Below are 27,850 nucleotides of genomic sequence, written 5' to 3' on the forward strand. Positions count from 1 at the left end.
GTCCTATAGATTTGCCACTAGTAACATACAGTATTTAGTTAAACGCCGCTATGCAAGTGGAGAGGAACAGAAGTCCCAGGAGATGTATGTACAAATGTGCTACCTTGTACACTGATGTATTTTCTAATTTCTTCAGCACTGCCCCAGGCATATGCTCATTCTTATTATCAGTGATATTGTTGACTGCTTTTAAGTTAGAGCTTCATTTGCTATTTTGCAAAGTAAGGCAATTTAATTAGGCAATGGACTATGGCTCCGTTCAATAAGGACGATACCACTCTGCAGAAGACAAGCAGCTAGACGTCCTAGTCCACAAAGGGCAATTTTAATTTACATAGAAGAAAAAGCATGAATCAAGTTTAGAGTACATATTTTTTTGTAAATTTTCCCTCTATTAATTTAATCAAATCTATCCTGCAGGTATTTAACACAATGCAGGAACCAACTCTGAAAATGGTAGCAGTCCATCACTTAGCACACACATACACACTCACACTCACACACTCGCTTATCAGGCCAGTTTAAAGTGTACTATCAGCCCAACATTCAAAGGCTTTAGGATGTGCAATGATAACCTACAGACACCAGAAACACAGTGACAAGCCCAGTTCTTTGAAGCTGTGAAGTGTGATAACCCACGTGCCACTCCATCCATCTCCAGCCACTTATTACCAATAATGATATTCTATCTGACAGATACGTAGAATCACATCGCATCTTTGTTTTGCTATTGTAGTATTCTCACATGCTGTTTCTTTAAGCCACCTTTTCACTAAACAACCTACAAATTAAACTGGGGGGTGGGGCACTGGTTTCCCATCACTTTCTGTGGCTCTATGTCTCTTAACTTTAAAATTATATACTCTGTGGAAGATCAGCCCAGATCACAGGCTGACACAGGACACACACAAGTCCAAAAGCACACACGTTTATTTTCCTGCTTCTTCTGTATAGCACACAGTGCACAAAGGAGGAGGAGATTTGGAGCACGCACTGAAAGTGCATTGCCGCACCCACCACATGACAAACCAACTCAGGATCCAGATTAGGACCCAGGTGCAGCCATGCAACGGGTGATACCTCAGCTCCACACTAGTCCAGATGGACAAAGCACCACAATGATGCTTACAGTCCTTTACTTTTTTCTCACTCATCACTCTTTCCTTCTCCTCTCCCTCCAGCTCTGTCCTCTGCCTCCTGACTCTGGCTCCTGAATGGAGTGAGGCAGCCTCTTTTATACTGCACCTGGAAGTGCTCCAGGTGCTCCCGGATCAAATTCTGGCAACACTTCCGGCTGTGACAGAGGTGCTGCATGGGAATCCAGTTGCTCTTCTGGCAGCACTTCCAGGGGTGGCAGAAGTGCTGTAGACCAAGGCTCCAGAGCTGTCCAGGTGCCCTCTCGTGTTCTGTGGGAGGGACTGCTGTTGACAAGTCTTCTCCCCAGGTCCTCTCCTCAGAATAGCATCCCAGCCAGGCTGGGACCTGGCCATCTGTCACAACTCACTAACTTCTAGCTGTGGGCATTTGTTTCATTTTGTTTGTGGTTATTGTTCCAGCTGTGTCTTTTGACGTTTGAGGTGTGGTGGTGCAGTGGTTAGATCTGCTGTCTCACAGCTCAAGTCACATTTTTTTGCCATAAAAATTAGGCCCGCAGAATTAGCAAAAGCTTCCCTAGATAATTTCTTTTTATCAAACTAGAGGACATCTTCCCAAATGTAGACATTGCTTTCAAACATTATCTCACATTGCCTATCACAAATACAAGTCATGAGGGATCATTCGCTAATCTCTGGATAGTAAAGAAGACAGGAACGATTGTTCCATTTGACTCTGATGACAATTAAAAGGTTCAAAAATGGAAGTTTAGTAATCTTTGCTGTAAAGAAACCCAGAAAAGTTAATATGCTAGTAAAGCAAGCAATTGTCTGTGTTAATATACAGAATGGTCTATGCAGTATTTGATACTCCTACTTTTGTAGATATTTGCAATAGGGCTCTATAGTTCAATTTTCAAACCCTGGTTTGTGATGGTTACTTGGTTACTTGCAATGGCTCAATAAAGAAACGGTATAAGCTTTAATGCAGGATGTTTTGCCTCTCATAATTTCAGAGAGCCCATTTTTTCTGTTCTTTTTATTGTAAAGCTAACATTCCCTAGTTGTATTTTACTTTACTGACTTTGAGACCTTGAAGTTAATGTGTATAGCACTCATGGTATTTTCTGTAGGTAGGGTCCCAAAAATGTCTCCAGGCCAGTGGCTCCCATCTACCTTAATCTGGCCCTGCATATTATAATCACCAATAAGCCTAACTTGCATGCCATTGGATTTGCAGGAAAGTACTCAGAGCTAAACCCACACCGACACGGAGAGAATCTACAAAGAAAACGACAACGCACGAGATTCAGTGGCAAGAAAACCAGACCCGTTATGTGGCAGTAATGAACTCCACACCACAATGCGCCCCAAACTATGTGGATTAAAATTAATCTTACTGAATTTATGAAGTGGGACATGTGAATGGATGGTCATGAAAGCAGAAAGAAAATCTAGAAGTAGTGTCAGGCTTGGGAAAAGGGTGTAACATATCATGTATGGTGAACAGCAGTGTGTCTTCTGTGCTCCGGTGGGTTGCTTATTCTGGATCATTAAGATGATTTCATCAAAAATGTAGGTGAAAACTCCAGTGTTAGATTTGTAATGACTTCAGGCACTGGGTTAAAAGTCTCCAAACACTGGGCACAATGCCACAGCTTAGGGGTGCATGAAGAGGAAATGAAAGACTGCAGAAAACTGTTTATAACTGATATGCCACATTGGTTTTCATCTAGCAACAAATAGAAGTGAGAGCTAGTGGAGTTACATCATAACAATTGTAAAGTATTTTTATTTGTTTAGGCCAAGGTATCATTGTTTTTTGGAACACTGGTAGGTCAGGGTCATAAAGCATGGCAATGGTGAGGACTAAACCAGCAAACTTGTACTTCACAGTTCAATGCCTCAGTAATTCAAGCATTCCACTTGCATATAATTTTGATTGGCTTCAAAACCCTGCGTACAAGATAAGGCACAAGCCTGCAGATGTGAAATTCACATACAGACACTTTCATGTACTGTGTGCCTTCCTATTGGAGAACAAAATCAAGAAAGGATTAACTCCAATTCTACAGCACAATGCTGAGATCAGCTTTGGACTACCATGTTCAGTTTCAGTAAGGAGTCTACACTAGAATCTGTCCTGATGAGGCAGCAATCATATCCCTGAACGCATTGTGCCCCAATATCATACTGTATGTGAGCTCATCAGTTCAGACTTAAGTAGGCAGAACATCATGAGGACCTAATTCATCTATCAGGTTTCTAAAATCACAGAGGTAGAAGCAACTGGAACCCATGTTGGCAGCATTGAGTGAAAGCTTTAAGCCTGGATGAGGTGCCACTCCATGACTGGGCATGCTCTTTTACACAAAGAATGCAGGGAGAATGTGCATCTGAATGATCCATCTGAGCTTTTAAACCATCCTGCTGTAGCTATAAGACAGCAACACTAACCACTGTGCCACAGTGTTGCCCAGTCTTCAAAAGTACTCATAAATTGAATCTATGGGACTCAGTGACAGCTCATTGGGAGACACCATTAGAAACTGAGGGGAGATGAAAAGGAAAGCTGCTATTATATTTTAAGTGTTCATGAGTGCATCCTGCTTCAGCACAAACATGGTGTCTTCTGTTCATGACAACAAAATATTTAGCTTTCACTTTCAAAATTTGGGTACATGACAACTATAAATTGGCCCACTGTCAGTGTGGGTGTATGTGTAAGTGGGCCATGCAATGGACTGGTGCCCAGTACATGGTCAATGAACTGCATTTATTTAGTGCTCTTCTAACCTACTCAAAGCCCTTTACATAGATGGTGGGCTACATCTTCAACCAGTGGCAATGTGTAGCATCCATATGGATGATGCAACGGTAGCCATTCATGCATGCCACACGTGAACTAGCAAGTGCATGGTGAAGGGGTGAGAGAGACATTTAGCCAATGAGACACAGGGGATGATTAGGTGACCAGAATGGACAATGCCTGTCTAACTCTCGGTGCTGCCAGGACCTTGACTTAAATACAGTAACATTTATAGAGATGAGCTGCACAGATAACAGATGGGCTAATGGTGAATATTTGCTGAACTCCTATTACAGTAATTGCGAAACTTGTAAAATATGCCTTAGATTGAATTAGAAGATACATCTTGGTCTACATATAGTATGCATCTTAACTAAAGAAGTCCATTCATCCATCTTTCCTTTCATTTTCTGGATGAATTAGGATCATGGAGGTTTAAAGTTATCCTTGAGGCATCAGGTGTAAGGAAGGAGACAACTGTGGGCATCACTGGGCACTGAGTGAGTTTGGAGTGGCCAATTAATTAACTTACTGCGCAAGAATCTCAGATGTGGAAGGATGATTTGTTAGTGATTGCATGAAAGGTAACACTGTTAAATATTAACATTGATCTCTTCAATCTAAAATGGTTTAATAAGTAACAGGATGTCTAAGGTTTCAGTTCGAATGTTATATAGCGCCTTACGTAAATTACAAAAAGATCCTTTTGCTGTTTAACTTCTGCTGCTAAGTAAATGTTACTGAAGTTGACACGTACAACAATTTTGCAAGTTACCGCATTAATAGATAGATAGATAGATAGATAGATAGATAGATAGATAGATAGATAGATAGATAGATAGAAGGCACTATATAATGATAGATAGATAGATAGATAGATAGATAGATAGATAGATAGATAGATAGATAGATAGATAGATAAAAGGCACTATATAATGATAGATAGATAGATAGATAGATAGATAGATAGATAGATAGATAGATAGATAGATAGATAGATAGATAGATAGATAGATAGACTAATGATGGTACTCTATAGCAGAGGTATAAACTGGGGTGGTGGTTTCCTCACTGCATCACTAGAGATTTGCATGTCCAAAGGTTTTCCATAAGTGTGTTGTTACCTCAAGAAGCTATGAGATGTAATGAGGCAGTGGGTTGCTTTATACTGACAAACTGGAGACTCTTAAAAGCTTAACACTTCCTCCAAAACGTTAAGACAGCAAATGGGGTGTTTTAGATGCTTCAGAGTCATCCATTGCCAGTGGAGCCCCATTATAATTAAGTGCTCTAGAAGTGTTGAGGACATGTCTTAGAGCATTAAGAGAGAGACCTGTGTGTCATTCTGCACTAAAAAATCAAATGAGCTCTGGCTGTGATGTAATACTGATTCCCTGCCTGCCCTTGCGCTGTGTTCTTGTTTTTATGCAGACGCTCTCATATGAGAAACTGGCTGGCTAATGCTCTGGTCTCCATGACAACCACGAGATGGGCTCTTGCCGTTTCTTTCTGAATCCAGAATGCGGAAAACACTGAACACGACATAAACAAGCACGCCCTGACATCGCGTTTCTGTGAGTGGCCCTCTACTTTACACACATGCGCTCGCCAGCCAGCACACACTCTTGTACTAATTTACCAGATGCAAGCTACAATCATTTCTATATTTCTACATTTGGACCACTGGCAGGTTAAGTTACTTGCTGAGAGGATATGCAGTGATCTTGGGCTGTGGACCCATTCAGTAACACAACAGCCTGAAGCACACTGCACATTTTTATATAGCATCTTTAATGGAGATCAGAAAATGTAATAGTAGGTTTATTCAATAAATAACTAAACACAAGCTGGGAATGAATAAAAGTACATAATTACACACAAAATGAAAAAAAAAACCAACAGCCACCCTTAACCTACCTCAAAGATGATGTTTACTGATATCCAGTAGGGGTCATTTTCTTACTTGTCAGATACGAAGCGGCGCTCCTTGCTCTAATTTCCAATATTTCCCTCTATCTTTCTCACTTTCACTATTTTTCTGTCTTGCCATCACTCTACCCTGGCCTCAGTACTTTCATTCCTTTTTCTCCTAACCTTGTATGGAAGTCTGTTTCATCCAGGACCCAGAATCACTTCTAGAGTTGGAGTGGACCTATAATGTAATAAGTGTATTGGGAAAATAAGCTCACCAAACAAAAAAATAGTCTCCCCCGTGTAACAGGTGATACATATTTCAGAAACCAAAAGAAGGCACCCCAGTATGAATACCATCCTACAAATAGCTGTATTGTGTGCTGCAAGGTTTGCAGAGTGATGAGGAGTAGTGATGTGCATTGTGTGTTTGGTTCTCTCTAGAATGGGTCACACTACATGAATGAATATTTGGCAAAAAAAAGTCCATAATCTACAGGAAGTTAAGAAGTTGCAGGCGTGTCAATGCATACTGTCCAACAGGTCTTCCAGCAGAGGTGTACATTGCAGTCAACAGCTAATTGTTGCCCGAACTGCAGTTGAAAGGTGGAACTCACAGATACAGTATGTACCATCACCGTATGTCACGCATTGTGATAGCAAACAATTCCTACACGTGTCCCAACTTTTCTTGATTACTTACAAACCCTCTGTTTCAGTAAAATCAGTGTTGGAACAAACTGCGTTACCTTTTGTGCTTCATCTACAGAGGGAACACAGAATGGCTACCCTACTTTTGCAAGACATCGATTGTCACATGTACAAAGGCTGTAACAGTGTGTGATTGGTACAAAGAACATTCTGGAGCATTCTCACATTTCTACTGGTCTAAATAATCCTCAAAATTAAATCCCATAAAAAAATCTGTGGGGCTATTTGGATGAACAAGTGACATGCCAGAAACCAACCTGTCCAAACTGCAGGATTTGTTGCTGGACGAGTGGATAAAGATTGATGTTGCCTACTGTGCATCTGCAAACTAGTGGTGTCCAAGCCAGACAGAATTTCAGCTATTCTTCGGTCTCACAGAGGTGATGTTAGATAAGATTTAGCCAGGGTGACTAATTGTTTGTCCGGTGAGCTTAGGTGGAAGGGATGGATGGTTGATTGATTATTGTTGTTAGCAAATGGAAATGCTAGTCTCCAAGAACAATTTTTGGAATAAGCAATGAAGGAGATGAAAGTGAGAAAAACAAGTCAATGGTCGTTAGACAGACTGTATGGCTAAACTGGGGAGTCAAAAGCCAAAAACATGAGAACAGTAATCGTAATTGTGAGATCGAAACAAAACGTCTTGTCTAACAAAAGGTTCTTTCACTTAATTGCTAGTGTGAAAGCAAAGTTGTTCTTTAATGATTTTTTGAGGATAAGTGGTAGTGACATTCTGGCATTACTACAGTAATGCCATCCTAAGTAGGGCCGTTAATTGTAACGTAACATGTATTGCCGCAGCTGAGCAAGAGACAAGCAACAGTACCATTATGAACAATAAAGTGGCAAGACGGATCTCAAAATGATGATGAAATTAATGTCACAAGCAAAATGAACAAAAATAATAATAATAGGAATTATTTCTTCAAAGAAATAAATAATTGTCACAAATCAATCACCAAAAGATAAGGATTCTAAACAACTACAAGTACAGAGATGAGTAGTTTATTCTCCTTCTGACTGTGTGATTTCCTCTTACATGGCTATAATGTGTACATCAGGCTTGACTGGTGACTCTTAACTGTCCAAACATGAGTGAGTGTGGGCATGCACAGGAGTGTGTCCTGCAACAGACTAGCACCCTATCCAAGCTTGGCTCTTTCTTTATACTCATTCCTTCAGAAACAGCTCAGAGTAGTTGACAAATCTAAATTGGCCTCGTATGAGTGAGTGTGGACATGTGAGCGAGGGATCGCTGTGATAAAATGGCAGCCAGCCCAGTGCTGATTCCCGACATGAATTCTGGCCTGAATTTGATTGGGAAAGTTTAGGAGATGGACTGATGTCAAAGGCAGAGGTAAGCACCCATATTCATACTCTTTCCCTGTCAGCAAATGTTCATTCTGCAATGATAAGCCATTATGCAGGGGCAGTAGGAAAGAATTTTGCATTAAGACGTCAATGAGATTGAAATCTGTAGAGTCTACAACTCACTGAACACACAGGAAGATTGTGCAAGATTAGAGAGGAAAATTGTATATGCTAAATGTGTTCAAGGCAAACACATAATTAAAATGGAATTAGAAAGTACACATGTAACCTCCATTGTGGGGTTAATATGAAATTGAATGGTACAAATGCCAGGATAAACACCATTGCACCCACGTGCCTATTAACACATGAATGGAAGTTCACCAATAATCTATTTATTAGCTAAATGTGATATTGAATTTAAAGGTAAAAAGTTAACCATTATTCTGGAGGGGACCAGCCTGGCCTGCAAGCTGTGTCCAGATGGCCCTGTCTAACTCACGTGGGCCTCCGTCTGGGTGTGTGTGTGTGAGAGAGATTATCACGATGGGCATCATATAACCAGCCCAGAGCTGCATTCATCTTTGGTTTTAACAGGGGTTCATCCTGCAACACCATCCTCCATCAAACATCATTCTCGTCTACATTGCATGGTGAGTTAGGTAAGCCATCCGTGACAAACTGTGGTAACCAGTCATGAAAAGTGCCATGCTTATAAATACAATACACAGATGCTTTAAAGGAGAACTGTGTGGCTTTCCAACTGGTTGTAGGCAGCTGAAACTAGCAGCCTGATTTTAAACAGGTACAGACCAGAATTCTGAATAAATACTACTTCTGCTTTTCTTTTCATTTCCTAGTAAAGTGTGCAAGTCTTACAAATTAATATGCAGCTAATCTGGCCACCTGAGCACACATAATAATAATAATAATAATAATAATAATAATAATAATAAAAACTTACTGACGTGCAATGCTTTAAGTCCACTACCTCCTTGGCAGTGAGCCTTTGCCCCATTCACCTTCCGACTGTTTGCTTAATGAGTACATCCAGGGAATGAACATTTCAAACATATCTATCTATCTATCTATCTATCTATCTATCTATCTATCTATCTAATAGAGAGTTGCATTCACATCACTGCTCAATTTAAATTCAGGATCAGAGAATATCGTAACAAGTCCTAGGGCTGTTTTGACGATCTGACATTATCTGGTGCTACTAAGCATCTGGGCTCTCCATGAACCACCCGCAGCCCCATTGCAAGTAGTGAGAAGCCTCTTTCTCATAAGTCCACTTATCTCATACTGGCCACTGAGTAATGACATTTTACAATAACATGTAATGTGCAATGGAGAGAAAAGGGGCCTTGTTGTCTTTACAGCCTTCTTTTGCAATTTTCCTCTCACTTGTGTGGCCTGACCACCCAAATGATCACTTATGGTTTCCGTAAGCAGAGCTGACTCTAAAATGTTTCATTTTAATGAACCAAGAATTGAACCTTTGAGACCTGACCCCACACCATCACAAATTAACTGCACATACAGTGCAGTGTGGTTATTACAGAAAAGCAGAGTTAAACAGTTATGCACATGCAGGCACTGGGGGCAGAGGTGGGATTTAAGCACAATTCTGTTCCTTATCATATGCACTGTACTGTTGAGAATCGGGTAAAAGAAAGTTATCTGATTTTCAAGAACAGGCAGTATGGCCTCACAGCTTGACATCACAAAATCCCTCAGCAGGATCTACATATCAACTATAAATGTTTGCAGATGTGAAGAATACACTATTATACCGTGAAAAGAAAAACCTATTATGCACTTTCAAGTAATCTGTATGTCAGTGTGACTGCCTTCAATGCAGATACTAAACTGCACTTATATGATCCTACCTGAATGCACAACTGCTCCCCAGAATGTCCAGGGCAGATCATTAAATCATTATTTTTTGTTTTTCTGACTTAGGTGGTACACATTTGATGACATGGTTCTGAAAAAAAGCACTCAGTATATACAGTTCTATCCAAGCAGCATTTCAGACAAACAGACACTTTCATTCTTTTACTGAACCTGCTTAATCCAATTTTTAGGGGTACAGAGAGCTGTAGACTATCTTGGACCATTCGAGCACAAGACAGGCCTGGGCCTATTTGTTTAACAGCTACTTTTTTGGGATATATGAGAAAAAAATGAACTATCCAGAATATTGCCCATATTATCATAGGGAGAACATGCAAACTCCATATAGGCACTAGATGGTCCAGGATGGAGATGTAAGCCAACAGTACTGATTACTGTCCCATGATGCTGCTCAACAGACAATGTCACCAAACACATGGCCAAAATCATTGAAAACTATCTTCAGAGAAAAAAGAACAAGGAATGGATAGTGTGGCTCCACAAAGCCCTGATCTCAACATCCTTGAGCCAGTCTGGCATTACTTACAGATTACAAGAGCAAGTAAGGCAGACCGAACTATTCATGGCATCATTTATAAAAACATTTCACATGATTTTTGCACAGTAACGTGTACTTACAAATCATACGCAATTTACATTATATATGGAGTTATAAACTTCTTAAGAAGCAACACCCATACTGTAATTTAGAAAATGACAATATTAATTTTGTGCAGTATCAAAAGGTTGTCTGAACTATCCATCACAGATGACAAAAGCCGACAGCAGTACTACGCTCCTGTTCCACAAAGGAGTCCGTTTCAATAAACAAACATTTCTATCAATATGTGAAAAAATATATGAATTCAATTTTGCTCTGCTCTGCAGAATCACACTCCCAAACATAGCTGGCAGGTCAAAGGGATTGGTTCCTATGGAAATTTTGGTGGGAAAATGCAAACTGTGTATGGAAAAATATAGACTGCAGCACACAGCTTATAAACCTACTCAAAATTACAATAGCATTTATTTCTAGAGCACATTTATTAAAAAAGATGTAGCTCAATGTGCTTCACAAGATGTCAAAGAAATTGTTATAAATAAGGAAAAAACTAATTAATTAAGAATAATAATGAATAAACAACATACAAAAATAAAAATTGCATAAGAGAGGTACAAAATATAATTATATATTACGAGAAGTAATAAAATATTCATTGTGGGCAGCATGGTAGTAGCACAGTGGTTTGTGCTGCTCTTTCAAATATCCAGTGTTCTGGGTTTGAATCCTGTATCTTGTTATCATCTGTTGTAACCACAAGGAGGCACCAAACCACAGACACAATAGCACCAAGAATAACCTTGACCTCAAATAGAGGACTTTATTTAACAACAAGCACCTTTTCAATTGAGCACCAGCCAAATCAACACAAGACTGTACACAGTTAATACGTTTTTCTCTCCTTCATTCCCCCAAGCGAGTTTCACCTGCTGCCTCCTGACTCTGACTCATCGGGAATGCGTCCAGTGTTGTAGCATTCCCAGGTCATATGGAAACTAGGACAGCCGTCCTCCCAGCACCCTCCCAACAGGGCTGCTCTTTTACACTGGAGGGACACTGCCACCTATCGTGTGTGAGGATGATTGATTGCCTATTCCATCCATTATCTTTTTACCCTTGCTGGGATAAGGATTACTACCCATCCAAACTGGGTTGCAGCTTCTTCCATGCTGTTCTTTCATTATGGCCCCCCAACCTGATAAGGAGTTACTCTTTGTCCCACTCAAAATGCCAGTCCATTGGCACCTATACGGTGTAGATTTTGAAAGTTCTTTCCATGTCTTCTGTGGGTTTCCCCGTGGGAACTCCAACATGCTGGTGGGATTAACTGGTGATTCAAAGTTTGCCCTAAGTTAACGTGAAGGGAGCCAAGGGTGGACAGTTGCCCAGTCCTGGGCTGTTCCCCGCCTTACACCCAGTACTGCCAGGATAGGATCTTACCCCTAGCAACCATAAATTGGATTAGGTGGATCTGAAAATGTTATTTATTAATTGTTTTAATGCAGTCAACATCCAACAAAGGATAGAGGTAACATAGCTAGGCAGTTCTTAAAGCATTCAACAAACTAGGTGACCCTTTCTCCCAAAGCTACCTATGCATTCTTGTTCAGTTTCACATCTTAGTTCTTGGTATGGGGACTATCACAATGCAATCATTGCAGATAAGTGCATGTTACACCACTTCATCATCATTATTTCCTATATGTTCTCCTTGATGGTAGCTTCAAGTCTTCCACTGAGTCCAGCTCTGTCTGCCTGTCCTTTGATGTCCACACAATCACTAATACTGATACTGCCCTTGGTTCACTCATGCTCCCACTCTTTTTAGTTTACCTTCAATCACTTTTCTAAATTTACCATTTCCTTTTTTAGTATGTCACAGTCATCCCTCCATCGATTTAAAAAAATCAGTTTCAGGGCCATGGAGAACGTGTTCGGTGTGGGTAGCAGTCTGCACTCGCAACCAATCCAGGCCAACTTAGTCACCAATTAACTTGGCTCCAGTGTATTAGGGAATGTGGGAGGTAAACTGGCATTTCTTCTTTCTCTCCATAACAGTTTTCAGAAGCTTTCTGCCTTTGTCTACAGTTTACAAGACCAGTTCCTTCCTCTAATCTTTTTAAATTCTTCTGACTTGATTCCATCTATATTCCCCCACTCTCGCATTTCAAGCTCCTCTAACTTGATTCTTGTTCATTTTTATGTCTTCTGCTTTGCTTTATGAAAAATTATTGTATTGTATATGTGAATATTCACAAAATAAATTGCTAGCTAGCATGAAGGTGTCAAAACATCCACTTCCAAATCATAGTCTCTGTTGAAGTGTTGTCCACTTAATGCATTTTTGATCACAACTTGGACCTGTCCATTTACAATACTAGAAGCTAAGCAATGCCCAATGGTACTTATTTAACCCCAGCCACTTCACTGTAGTAATAATAATAATTTTTATTTATATAGCACCTTTCCTATGCTCAAGACGCTTAAATGCTCTCTCCTAGCTATGGCGATTTTGGTGGAGACTGTACTTATGACTCATAGAGTTTCCATCTGTTGCCACTTTGTCAGGAGAGGTGATTCACTTGCCATTATTTTACGAGGGACGTTCAAAAATTTTTCTCACTTTTTTTATCTCTGTTTATTAAGAATTTCAAAAACAAATGAATTTACCTTTTCCCAGTCACCTGACACTCTCGGACACGACCAATTATTATTCCTCCTGCCTTTCCAAGACTGTTTCCAACAAAAATATAAAAGTGCGGAAACATTTGAACATCCCTCATAATTCACTGATTGTTTTCAGTGTGCCAAATGAAATGAAGCACTAAGGGTTTAACCCACATCTGTATCATCTGCTATCATCTGCTACAGGCCCCTCTCTGTACATAGTGGGTCAGTCTAAAAATGGCAGAATAATGCTTTTACACTGTTGGAATGGCTCATGTCTATTTAGACGTCGCTTTTGGTACAAATTAAAAGACACACTTTAACTAGACAGCCAGGCCATTTCAGTCATTCAATCACATGGATCAATCATCACTCAAGCACTTTAACAGATGGTGTCTACTTTTGCGTGGCAAATTGCAAATAATATTAAGACCACTGGAGCTGTGGAGTACAAAGTTTAAGAAATCAAAATACTGCAAAAGAAAGCTGTGCAAGCTGAATGGAACTGGGTGCCATTGACCAATTTACACAGAGGACATTGTGCAGATATATGTGGCCATTTAAAGATATAAACTGTTGTTAATAAGCATAATGGCTGTTTTTTTGCAAAAGCCTCACAGAGAGGATTCCAAACCATCATCACTTCCCAATACAAAATTAGCATACCGCAGAAATGGAATTCGAGTTGTCTTCAGGCTTCAGTGATCCTTATTCATATTCTTTACATGACATTGGACCTCATATAAAACCTGCTATCTACTGTATCTTTGTTTTTCCTATAGCATCATGGGCCCCACATCCCTTCCTCATTCTAAATGGGCAACAATGTTGCTCGTAAGCAGAGAAGCCACATTAACCTTGCTACAGGTCAAATAATTTTTAATGGACACAACTGACAAATGATTAAAATACAAGGAAAATTTTAGGGCTTCTGGTGACACAAAAATAAGCCATAAAAAGACTTTGCATTGCTAACTTTGAACTTTATCTCTAAGAACAGGTTGCTCATTCACCTTTTCATTCATTCTGAGAACCTGTTTAATCCTGTCTAGAGTTACAGGTGGGCCACAGACCATCCCAGCTGCATTTAAAACAAGGAAGAAAAGAACCAACCCTGGATAGGGAGCCATTTCATGTGTGGGTACTCTCACACTGGGCCAGTTATCCAGACCTGCACATCAACACGAAAACTCTAGAAGCTGAAGAGAATACCACAGGAACATAGGGAGAGCATTCAAACTCCATGCACGACTATAGTCATAGCCAGAGCTCTGGAGCTATTAGGTGGCAGCACTAAACACTGAGCCTTTGTCTCATCCAGAGAAATGTCACTCAGCACAGTGAAGGACAATCGAGGCCTTGACAAGGCACAACACTAGCCCGTGTCTCTCTTAACTGCCAGCAGCTGTACATTGGTGAGGTTCCACCAGACACACCAGACACCTTTTAGAATTGCTCCATACATCCATGTATCAAATTTCTAAAACCCATATCTAGTTTAGCTTTGTGGGAAGCCACTGCTTATACCAGCATCAATGATAAATTTTAAAAAGTTAATCCAAAGCCATCTGAGAGAAAAAAAAAAATTAACAAAAAAAACAGAAGGTAGACCAACATGTTACAAGAATAATTTATCTTCCATTGTGCCACCTTGTTATTTCTCCGAAACTAATAATGACAGTCAACTCATATGAAATATTAATAGCTTCTGTCAATTTAACTTCCATCAATCATTATAATATAGAATTTAGCATTAAACATTCAGGCACTCCAGGCTCATTACAGGTTTTAGTAATCGATTTTCACAGCATACACATAAGCACAGCAGGCCCACACCAGACACCCTGTCTGTCGAAACCACGTCACTGGCCACTGAGGTTGATGGTCTCTTACCTTTATGCTGTCAGACTGGCTCAGGATTCCATAAAACCCTGCTGACGTTCCAAGTAGTAATCCCCCAAAATCTCTCAGCTTCCACCTGGAAAACAGAAACAGAAGCTTTAAATGGAAATTATACATACTGTACATGTAGTGTACATTCATGATAGGTCTTTTCAAGTACATATTCATTTTTGTGATTTGATTGAGATCTTGCCTGTAGAAAGATTGGGAACAGTTATGAAAATGGAAAGATAGGTGTTTTAAAAATAAAATATGAAAAAGATCCATAGTTGCGCAATTCCAAAACATCACATTGTTGACAAAATGTTTAAGTGGCAGCTCCTGTATAATAAGCACCATTATTATAAGACAAATAAACAGCCATCTGTCCACCCAGCGATCTGACTGGCACTAACCTGCAGTCCCTGTGACTGCTAGGAACTCATCTTAGCTACATGAGGACTTACAGTGCATCTAATAAGTATTCACAGCGTATCACTTTTTCCACATTTTGTTATGTTACAGCCTTATTCCAGAATGGATTAAATTCATTTTTTTCCTCAGAATTCTACACAAAACACCCCATAATGACAACGTGAAAAAAGTTTATCTGGGTGACTGCCTGCTGACCAATTCAATGCTATTGCTTGATTAAATTACTTGTAAAATGGTTTTTATTGCTTCTTGTTTACAAGCCACTGTGTTTTGATTGAAGGCCTCACCCCCTCATGAATATTGATAAGTTACCATTAAGTGGCAGAAAGTAAAGAAACATTCATGATTTTTTGCAGTATGATGTTATTTCATTTACAAGATGGCAGCAGAATACTGTCTTGAGCATTATTCAGTCTTAATGCTCCATATCTCATCAAAATAAGTTAACCTGAGTGCTACTTGGGATTAACCACATTTGTATAGCACTAGCTGTGTAAGACCGTGCTGTAAAAAGCCCTAGAAACTATTGAAATCATCAGAAAAAAAACTGAACTATAGAGATGTCAGGTAATTGAAAGGAACTACTCTGGGTGTCTCTCCTAGGAGGATTTGTTTTGCCGATGTGCTCGCCTTGCTTGTGTATTAGCGGCGGGAGGAAAAGTAAATGGGATAACATTTTGCCGATGTTACCGGCTAAGAGACTTTATCTTTCTTCGGAGGTTTCGTTTTGCAGATGTGCGCGCATCACTTGTGTTGAGTTTTTTGTTTCCTCGGAAGCAGAGCCCTTACCCTGACTCCACCTCCCACTTCCAGGCCGGACAGACAGACACACACACTTCCACGTGTAGACGTTTATATATAAGATTCTGATCCTGGGAGACACGCAGGGTTAACACCAAGGTGATTAAAACATTTTACTCCAAGAATATAGCCATCCGTTCAGTTTTATTTACCACCTTTTTTTCCAGTTCAGTTTAGTCAAAGGCAACAATCATCTTTTATGGTATCTGTTGAGCAGCATTTTTAAAAGATTGACTTTATATAGTTGTCTCTTAACAGGAATGTTGCTCCAAAACATCACATGTGATCAAGACAAGCCGTCTTTATTTTAAAAGGTGCCTCTCAAAGTTATTGATGCTCTAAAGCATTACATGTGATTAATGCTGCACAAGTATCTTTATTGATTTTCTTGGTAAAAATCATCCAAGAGCATTTTACAATACTAAAGAGCTTTTACTTTTTATGGTATGCATCACCTGAATGCATTTTAATGCAAACATTAAAAAATGAATACTAGTTTTATATAGCACACCTCATAAAACGTAAACCTAAAGAATATTACATGAGTGAAACACTTTTTTAATTTTATATACAGCTTTTCACTTTGAATAATGTCCCAAAGAAGATCAGACGATAAATACAAAGTCTTCAACTCATACTGCACATTTCTCACTATCTCAAAGTATTTTTCCTGAATAACAGGATCAGCTTTTATTTTATAATTTGCCTTTTCTTCACCCTAAAGAATTGTACAGCAGTACATTTAGTTTTACTCCCACTTTTTCATTGTCAGAATAGTGGGACAAAATAATTCAAATATTTATACAGTGCCTTTCTAGGCGAGCATTTTGAAAAGCAGCCTTTTGCATCTCTGCTGTAAAGCATTATAAGTGAACAGTAAAAGCAGTCTTTACTTTATAAACTAAATCTTAAAATAAATGCTGCTCCTAATCATTAAATATGTTCAGTATGAGCAATCTTTATTTTACAGTATATCAGTGTGGAGTGCCCATAACTTAAGGAAGCTACATACAGAAACAAATACAAGACCAGAAGGAGTCGGGCCTCAGGTTCTTTAGGCCAGTGCTGCCCAACTTTGTGGTGTCCTCTGTCACCTGCTCAGTCTGTCCCTAAGACTTCAGGAAGTGCAGTTGCTGTTAAAAAATATCCGGCATTGTTACATCCCATTGCAAACATTGCAGGCGACTAGAGATCAGTGGCACATAACGTCTCATTTCATGAAGACCTTTGAAAGGCTGGTCCTACACTATGATTCATCTTGTGGTAGACCACCTGTACCTTCTGCAGTTTGCCTATGGGACAAAGTTTGGAGTGGAGGATGCAATGATTCATCTGCTCCACAAGGCTCATTCTCACCTGGACAAAGCTGGAAGAACTGTGAGGATTATGTGTTTTGGTTTCCACACCGCCTTTAGTACCATCAAGCCATCCCCGTTAAGAGGTAAACATATGCAGGTGGATGAGCCTACAGTATTGTGGATAATGGGCTGTTTGTTGGGCAGACTGCAGTTTCAGAGATTCAAGGACTGTGTTTGGATGGGAGCAACACTGGAGCCCCACATGGAACAGTCCTGTCTCCCTTCACTCTGTACACCCCAGACTAAAAGCGTGGAGAGAGCTAGCTTATAGAATCGCCGAAGGTTGGAAACGACTGAATGGATGACACACACACACACATCATGTCACAGTAATTCTCAAATGATTCTGCATTTATGGGGTGTATTGATAAGACGGATGAGACAGAGTATTAGAGTCAGGTGGAGAACTTTGTTTCTTGGTGCGGAAATAATTGTCTGCAACTAACCATTAGGAACACCAAGGAACTGGTTATTGATTTTCACCAAACCCAAGGGCCTCTATGTCAGGTCACTATTCAGAGAGTGGATGTAGAGGTGGTCCACTCCTACAAGTAATTGGGGTCCACGTCAATGACAGGCTGGACTGGACTTGTAGCCCGGAGGAACTACAGTATATATGAAAGAGTGGAGCAGTCTCCTCTGTTTGAAGTGATAACATTCACATCTTCTATAACTCTGTGATGGCCAGTGCACTTTTCTACACTGTGGTGTGCTGGGATAATAACATCAATTCAAGAAAGGCCCACCAAATCAACAAGTTAATCAAAAGGGCAGGCACAGTTATGGGACACACTCTGGGCCCCCTTGAGTTAGTAGCAAAGGAGAGAATTAAAAAAAAAATCTGTGGCATTATGAACAAAGCTGCACTTCCTATCTCTGACACAGAAACGCTGAGGACGTTCAGCCAACAAATCATTCAGTGCAAGTGTCTGAAGAAAACACTACTGGGGTTCCTTTATACCAAATCTATTTATCAATGTAATAAAAGTCCACTACAAATCATTACTTGAGATCACAACAAGCAGACTTGATCCTGTGCAATGACTTTTTCTCGATGAACTTCATCCCAAAGCATTTAAATTTCATGAAGAGCATTTTATGAAAACATTTTATATGAATAGTGCAAGTGGTTATTGCTATATATTGCTGTATAACATCTCATGAAAAACAATTCTAAATTATGTTACATGAGCAAATCAATGATTTGTATTTAAACCTGAATGGCTCTGGGGTGGCGCAGTGGGTAGCGCTGCTGCCTTGCAGTTAGGAGACCCGGGTTCACTTCCCAGGTCCACCATACGTGGAGTTTGCCAGGTCCTCCGGTTTCCTTCCACAGTCCAAAGACATGTAGGTTAGGTGCACTTGCGATCGTCCCTAGTGTGTGCTTGGTGTAAGTGTTTGTGCTCCCTGCGGTGGGCTGGCACCCCACCCAGGGTTTGCTTCCTGCCTTGAGCCCTATGTTGGCTGGGATTGGCTCCAGCAGACCCCTGTGACCCTGTAGTTAGGATATAGTAGGTTGGATAATGTATGGATGGCTCTCTGACAGAGTTCACCATGCTAGTTTCACACAGACTGTATGGGCAGCCAGTATGTTATGTACAGTAACTCTTGTAAAAGTGAGTATAACCTTAAAGTATTTAACACAAACAATACCAACAGATAGCATTTTACACAGTGTCCTTAGTTCTACCACGCATTACCCAGCAGCGTTTTGCATGAGTAATAAATTCACCAATCTTTCTGATTTCCTTGCTCACTATTTCCTGATTGAACAATTACACCAGGCTTTACTATGTTTAGTGGCCTTTGGGTAAGCACTGCCCCACACTATTCTGTAGAGACTTTACAGCCCTCTGTCATGGTGAAAACTACTCCAAAGCATCTGACATGAACAATACAAGCAGTGTTCAGTTTTATATAGTGCCTGTGTAGGAACTCCTCCCGGATGTGTAATACATGAACAATACTGTCTCTTTATTTTTAAAACAGTGACCTTCACATTAATCTTGAACTCCATTAATAATCTTTCACATAGAGCTTTTCTTGGTGAAGAACACACTAAAATTGTTCTTTTATAAAGCTTAAAAGATCCTTAAGGGTCACAAAGCCTTGGGTGGACAGTTTGCAGGTCTCATGCTGAATAATTTTGCCTGCTGCTGCTGCTGCTGCCCTCATTCACAGTAGATCTTGGATCGCTGGGCACAGAACTTTCGGGAGCTCTTTGAATGTTACTGTATCAGCTAAATGGCAAGGTGCACATATTGCTCAATGCAGCTTCTTATTATCAAATATAGGCTTCTTAGATTAACATGCATCACAGGTCAATTAAATAAAGGAATTATGAAGGAAATGAAAGAGCTTGACATGACAAGGACAGGTGTGTAAGTGAGCAGTCAGCATTACTTCAGACAGCAAAGGTCATGTTTCACTAATATGCTGTAACTCTACAAGGAAGCAACAAAAAGATATGATCAGAGAGGTGCAGATGATATCAGTAATCTGGATTTTCAGATGGTTTTTGATAAGGTCCCATGTGAATGGGTAATCATCAAACTAAAAGAAGTGGAAAATCAGCTTGCTGTGTTTAGATGGGTGGGTGCAAAATTGGCTCAAGCACAGGAAGCAAAAGGTTACGGTGCATGGCACCCTATAAGAATATGGTGATGTTAAAAGTGGTATTGCTAGGGGTTCAGTGGGGCTGCTCATGTTAGTATACTTGTCGGTATATAAATGATATGAATAAGAGTATAAATAACAAGATGGGTTAAGTTTGCAAATTATACCAAAATAGGTGGAATGGTAGATGGTCCAGAATCAACCAAGTTATTAAAGATCAACTTGACAGAATAGGCTTGGACAGATCTGTGGCAGATAAAATTTAATGTAAGTACATGTAAGGTACTACATGTAGGAAGTAAAAATGTTTGATATGAATACACAATGGGAGGTCTGAAACTTGAAAGTTCCTTTTTATGTGAAAGTCCTTGCAGTCATAATGGACTTGTCACTAACAACAGTGTACAGAAACCACTAAGAAGGCAAATACAATGCTAGGTTATATATTGTAATGTGAAGGGCACAAGTCAAAGGATGTTATGTGTCATAGCCAGGAAGACTTGAGGAGCCCACAATAAATGTTGGGGATCTGGCCAGGCAACACCATTTAATGAAAGAAACACAAATATATTGTGGCTTGCTAATGAAAAAAAAGATGTCCAATCCAGCCTCTTCTACAATCAAACAAAATAGCCACTACTGGTTTCCAGAATGCTCAAACAGTGAATCATATCGGTTTCGGGCATTTCAGGAGTTCCTTCCGCATCTGAGTTCTGAGTCCAAATGAGACATGATACACAGGAACCCGACAGCACCACAGAGCTTCTATGTCCAGTGACTGTTCAAGCAGTGGATGTAGAGGTGGTGCACTCTTACAAGTACTTGGTGATCCACATTAATGACAGGTGGAACTAGACTCGGAACACATAGGAACTATAAGAAAGGGCAGAGCAGGTGCTTTTTTCTTAGGAGGCAGCATTCCTTTAATGTAGGAAGCGACATCCTTCACATCTTCTATAACTCTGTGATGGCCAATGTGATTTTCTATGATGCGATATTCTGGGATAGTGACATCACTTTAACAGAGGCCCACTGAATCAAAAGAACATTAGAACAATCTAGACGAGAACAGGCCATTCAGCCCAACAAAGCTCGCCAGTCCTATCCACTTGTTTCCTCCAAGAAAACATCAAGTCGAGTTTTGAAAGTCCCTAACGTCTTACTGTCTACCACACTACTTGGTAGCTTATTCCAAGTGTCTATTGTTCTTTGTGTAAAGAAAAACTTCCTAACGTTTGTGCGAAATTTACCCTTTCAAGTTTCCAACTGTGTCCCCGTGTTCTTGATGAACTCATTTTAAAATACAAGTCTCAATCCACTGTACTAATTCCCTTCATAATTTTAAACACTTCAATCATGTCACCTCTTAATCTTCTTTTGCTTAAACTGTAAAGGCTCAGCTCTTTTAATCTTTCCTCATAATTCAACCCCTGTAGACCTGGAATCAGCCTAGTCGCTCTTCTCTGGACCTTTTCTAGTGCTGCTATGTCCTTTTTGTAGCCTGGAGACCAAAACTGCACACAGTACTCAAGATGAGGCCTCACCAGTGCATTATAAAGGTTGAGCATAACCTCCTTGGACTTGTACTCCACAGATCGTGCTGTACAGTATAACCTAACATTCTGTTAGTCTTCTTAATGGCTTCTGAACACTGTTGGGAAGTTGATAGCTTAGAGTCCACTATGACTCCTAAATCCTTCTCATAAGGTGTACTTATAGGTGTAAGTATGTACAAAAGGCTAATTAAAAGGGCAAGTTCAGTTATGGGATATACTCTGGAATCCCTGGAGGTACTGGCAAAGGAGAGAATTAAAACACAACTGAGTGCCATCATGAACAATGCTGCGTATCCTCTCTTTGACACACTAACACTGAGCAAAATTTCCCCCAGGAACAAATAAACCATCTATCTATCTATCTATCTATCTATCTATCTATCTATCTATCTATCTATCTATCTATCTATCTATCTATCTATCTATCTATCTACAGTGGCACTTTTATGCAGAAATATAGAAAATTCTAAAGGGTTCACAAACTTTCAAGCACCACTCTATCTATCTATCTATCTATCTATCTATCTATCTATCTATCTATCTATCTATCTATCTATCTATCATGTTCAATAAAAGCTACTGAACGCTTTCTCAATTTTGTTATTAGACTAGAATGTACATTTTATCTTGAGAGGCTGAAATTCTGACTTCTTACTTCTTAAATATGATTCCTTAGATTTAATCCTGCTGTGATGACTCAGTTCACCCCTATTAACCTGAACTGTATAACTGGGTTACAAAATAATTGATTGTTGGGACAAATCAATAAATCCTGCATGAAACTGGAATGTAAATGGCTCTACAATGGAGCCCACCACAACAGGCTCTACAGATCATTCAGCCACCACAGTCTGGAGATAAGAAAGTCACTCAACCTGCCTGTGCAGAAATATCCTAACAGTTGTTGTATACACTATAATGCATTAAACGCATACAATGAACAGATGTAAAAGAGGTAATAAAGAAGGATGAAGAAGGGACTGAACACTAGCATAGCACTGCAAAGATCTGGCAACCATGGCACAACCTTGAATGTGCAATACCAGATTCCCACTTTCAGCTAAGGCTGGTGTGGCAAAGAAAACACAGCCCACATGATGCCAGCACTGGTGTAAAGTGAACAATGCATTAAATAATGCTGCTTAAAATGAACTGACAGAACTACGATTTACTGATCACATGGCCACCACTTTCTTTCTCTAAAAGTCAGAAGATTACCAGGGCAAAGATCATTCCCAAGATTAACAAGGAATTTTAGTCAGCCAATCACCTTACATGCCCCATGCTCAAGTGTACGAATGTGCCCTTTGAGGGCACACCCTGAAGCAGAGCAGACCTCGCACATGCAGACTAAGCAGTCATTGACAAGGCACAACTAGGCCATGAGAGGCTCAGAGCACACAAGGCATGAAAAGACCTCGGGTCTGCAGAGTGAGGTTCTGTCATGTGAGCCCTGAGGCACTGGACAGACAATTTTCAATGTGGTTCAAACCTCTGTTTCTATACAGGGTTGGCATTGTCTTTGCATCTTGGCTAATTGAGTAACCTCCTTATGCATATACTGTGATTTACTGCCTACATCAAGTGTGTTCAAGCAATCATTGGATTGGTGATTACGTAAAAAAAGGAAAAAAAAATTCCAAAATTATCTTTCAGCCTGGAATTGCAGTAGATGTACTCTGTTTTGTATTTGTGACCATGGGTATTTTTCATTAAATAAACCATAAAAAAATTATATGGCTAGCTGAGAGTGAGTGAAACAGTAAAAAAGTGAAAAGATGAAGATCTAACTGACAGACATAAAATGAATGGTATGGTGTCACAGTGGTTACAAATATAGTTTTAACACTCCTGGGGTCAATTGACTGCACTCCTATTAAAATAAGGGCAAACAGCAAGAATGACACTATGTTTGTTAATGGTAAACAGTTACACTGCATTAACTCACAAGCCACCTGAAATGTCAAGATGAAACTGACAGAGGCTGTGGCTCGGTGGCCTGTGTCAAACCATGATTCATTTATTTGAGGCAAGGTAGCAGAGTGAGCAACTTGCTGAAGGTGCTGTACATGATGGCTGGCTTGTTGGTAAAATAACTGGGTGCACCCGCAGTTTTCATATGGCCTATACTATTCATTGTAACAGCAATCATGTCATTACAATTGCAAGATGATTGTGGCTACCATCTCAGACATTGGAACCTTATTCCTTTCCCAGACCTCAGAGCACAGAGGTGAGGAGATTCAATGTAGTGTGGAGCACAGCATAGGATTGCTCTCCTCAAATGCAGGTGGTAATGTCTGGATGTTTCAGGTGGGAGGCTGGTCTATCAGCCAATGAATGTCTGCAGAATTGTAACTGCATATGTATGAGGTTGATTAGCATAGTTCATATACAGATGTTTCAAGGTGGTAAGTGGGATATTTACAATATGATTGTGTTATTGAGTCAATTGCATTGAAACTGCAAATCGACTCATTACCCAAGAACCATTCTTATTCATTTAAATTGTGAACCGAATCATTATTTAAGAAAGTTCACTTGTTTCTGTAACGTAACTTTTTATTTTAATTATGCATCTTAAATATATTGTAATGCTTTGTGTACTGAAACAGGACAATGCCATATGAATTATCATCATGTAAAGTATATCATTAATCACATATAGAGGTGTGATCAAAAAATATGGTGAATACTTATATAAAAAATAAAATATTACGGTAAAAGGAACATTGCCATTAATCCCCCTCAAAATATTCCTCCTCACTTCAAATATACTTATCCCATCATTTCTGAAGCAGTTCTGGAACTCCTATTTCATGAGTATCTTTAGTTATGCTGTCATGGCTGCCTTGATGTCCTGCCAAAACGTTTACTGTTCATCGTTAATTTGACTTTGGGGAAGAGCCAGAAGTCGCACAGTGCCAGATTTGGTGAATAAGGTGGATGAGAACACACCGTAATGTTTTTATTTGACAGAAATTGCCGTACCAGAAGCAGTGTGTGTGACATGGAGAAATGTCACGATGGAAGACAAACCTTTGCCCATTTCTCAGGTTGTTTTCTACACACATCATTTCTTAAACACTCTAATAAGCCCTTATAATATTCAGAGTTCACCGTAGTGTTTCTGGGTACAAACACAGCTCGCACAATTTCATCAAAGTCAAAACACACAATCATCATTACCTTGATGTTGGATCTTGATTGAAACTGGGTGATTTCCATTGAGATTTCTGAATCTTGGTCTCAGAATCACAATAACAAAAAGCTGGAATCTGAAGTGGCACAATCGCACAACTCAAATGAAACTGATAAACACTGTTGCTTTTGTTCGACCATCAAAACGTGTGGAACAAATTTCACATTCACTCAGCTCATGTTCAAGTCTGTTGTTAAAATGTTTTGAACAGAACCATAAGAAATGTTCACATCTTCAGAATTTTCCCTAATAGCCAATTGCCTGTTTGATCGAATCATTTCGCTTACTCTTTCAAAATTGTGTTGGATTTTTGATGTTGAAGGGCATCCCAATCTCTCCTCAGCTTCAACCGATTCACAGTCATTACGAAATCACTTGAACCACTTGTACTGTCTTCATGGTCATTGCAGCATCACCATAAACTACTGTTAACATTTTGTGTGTTTCTTTAGCATTTTCTGCGGTTTGAAACAAAATTTCATGTTAATTCATTGTTAATGATCCATGATTTATGGCATACTTTAAAACACACCTGTTCTCAACTGCAGCTCATAACAAGACTGACTGCACGAAACAAGTTGAAAGTTGTCACATACTTGCTAAGGTTCGACGTGCCATTTCCCACATTGACAATCTCTGTCATTCCATTGGATGGCACTCGGCAGTAGTATTCACTGTATTTTTTGATCACACCTCTTGTATATATATATATGTATATATATATATATATATATATATACACATATACAGTATATACAGTATCCATCCATCCATTATCCAACCCGCTATATCCTAACTACAGGGTCACAGAGGTCTGCTGGATCCAATCCTAGCCAACACGGGGCGCAAGGCAGGAAACAAACCCCGGGCAGGGCGCCAGCGCACCGCAGTATATATATATATATATATATATAAGTATATATACAGTATATATATATATATATATATATATATATATATATATATATATATATATATACACTCACCTAAAGGATTATTAGGAACACCATACTAATACGGTGTTTGACCCCCTTTCGCTTTCAGAACTGCCTTAATTCTACGTGGCATTGATTCAACAAGGTGCTGAAAGCATTCTTTAGAAATGTTGGCCCATATTGATAGGATAGCATCTTGCAGTTGATGGAGATTTGTGGTATGCACATCCAGGGCACGAAGCTCCCGTTCCACCACATCCCAAAGATGCTCTATTGGGTTGAGATCTGGTGACTGTGGGGGCCATTTTAGTACAGTGAACGCATTGTCATGTCCAAGAAACCAATTTGAAATGATCCGAGCTTTGTGACATGGTGCATTATCCTGCTGGAAGTAGCCATCATAGGATGGGTACATGGTGGTCATGAAGGGATGGACATGGTCAGAAACAATATTCAGGTAGCCTGAATTTAAACGATGCCCAATTGGCACTAAGGGGCCTAAAGTGTGCCAAGAAAACATCCCCCACACCATTATACCACCACCACCAGCCTGCACAGTGGTAACAAGGCATGATGGATCCATGTTCTCATTCTGTTTACGCCAAATTCTGACTCTACCATTTGAATGTCTCAACAGAAATCGAGACTCATCAGACCAGGCAACATTTTTCCAGCCTTCAACTGTCCAATTTTGGTGAGCTCGTGCAAATTGTAGCCTCTTTTTCCTATTTGTAGTGGAGATGAGTGGTACCCGGTGGGATCTTCTGCTGTTGTAGCCCATCCACCTAAAGGTTGTGCGTGTTGTGGCTTCACAAATGCTTTGCTGCATACCTCGGTTGTAATGAGTGGTTATTTCAGTCAAAGTTGCTCTTCTGTCAGCTTGAATCAGTCGGCCCATTCTCTTCTGACCTCTAGCATCAACAAGGAATTTTCGCCCACAGGACTGCCGCATGCTGGATGTTTTTCCCTTTTCACACCATTCTTTGTAAACCCTAGAAATGGTTGTGCGTGAAAATCCCAGTAACTGAGCAGATTGTGAAATACTCAGACTGGCCCGTCTGGCACCAACAACCATGCCACGCTCAAAATTGCTTAAATCACCTTTCTTTCCCATTCTCACATTCAGTTTGGAGTTCAGGAGATTGTCTTGACCAGGACCACACCTGCATTATTTGACAGTAAACTATGCAACATTCCATGATCTGCTTCTCACAACTGAATGAGGGCCCCGTGGCGGATGTTTGCCGAATGGCAGACCAACCACATGTGTTACCTGGTAGGTAACCACCCATACAATGAGGTCGGGACTACGAATGCAATGAATATATATATATATATATATATATATATATATATATATATATATATATATATATATATATGTGTATATATACAAATAAAATAGTGTATGAATTATTAAGTTACATCATTGTGCTGCGCCCCTACTCCCCAGACTTTAGGTTTGAGTCAGTGTCTAATGCTAAAATTAAATCATGTGAATCAAAAGAATCAATTCACTTAAATGGATACTTCAAAACAATCAATTCAATGGAATGGAAAGGCCCTTCACTAGTTTCTGGTCTAGTCCCAAAACTATTTTTGGGATAATGGGAAGCCCTAACATTGCCCCAAGAACTACATGCTAGAGCTCCTCCTAAATGCCCCAAGTATCTCTACTGCCCAGACCCTGCCAATTACCAGGTTGTTTAGTACACTGGTTGAACAGGTCACACTTGCTTTCTTTCTGTGTATGGGATTTCCTGGGCAATCCACACATATGTAAGATATGATGTTCCACTGCCTGCACCAAAATGGCAGCTCAAGGCTCTCTGTGCATCATCAGGCTCTTGTACTACCCTGCCCCTGTCCTCCTTTACAGCATTTACAAGTAAAGACATACCACTTTGTATAGGTAATAGGCTCTAGTCATTGGCTGCCATCCTAAACTGGAATAAATGGGCTCAGTAATTGAATGTATGAACAGCCGTAGCAGTGTTCACCATTAAATGCTTATCTAATTTTATATGAAATATTGTAGTGATTTTTGTTCTGTTGTTGGAAAGCACTTTGTGCATATCACTTGAAAAGTGCTCTATAAG

General features: G+C 39.8%; 1 protein-coding gene across 2 annotated transcripts in view; it reads right to left on the bottom strand.

Annotated features, from left to right (window-relative positions):
* The window catches only part of pacsin1b (protein kinase C and casein kinase substrate in neurons 1b), a 205,747-nt gene that overhangs the window by 140,418 nt on the left and 37,479 nt on the right, over positions 1-27,850 (bottom strand). For both annotated transcript variants that reach the window (XM_039748686.1, XM_039748687.1), the window contains exon 2: positions 14,861-14,945. The gene's annotated coding sequence lies outside the window, so the exon portion shown is untranslated. The remainder of the gene's footprint in view (positions 1-14,860; positions 14,946-27,850) is intronic.

The sequence above is a fragment of the Polypterus senegalus genome, chromosome 3, assembly GCF_016835505.1.
Source record: "Polypterus senegalus isolate Bchr_013 chromosome 3, ASM1683550v1, whole genome shotgun sequence".
Taxonomy (NCBI): Eukaryota; Metazoa; Chordata; class Cladistia; order Polypteriformes; family Polypteridae; genus Polypterus; species Polypterus senegalus.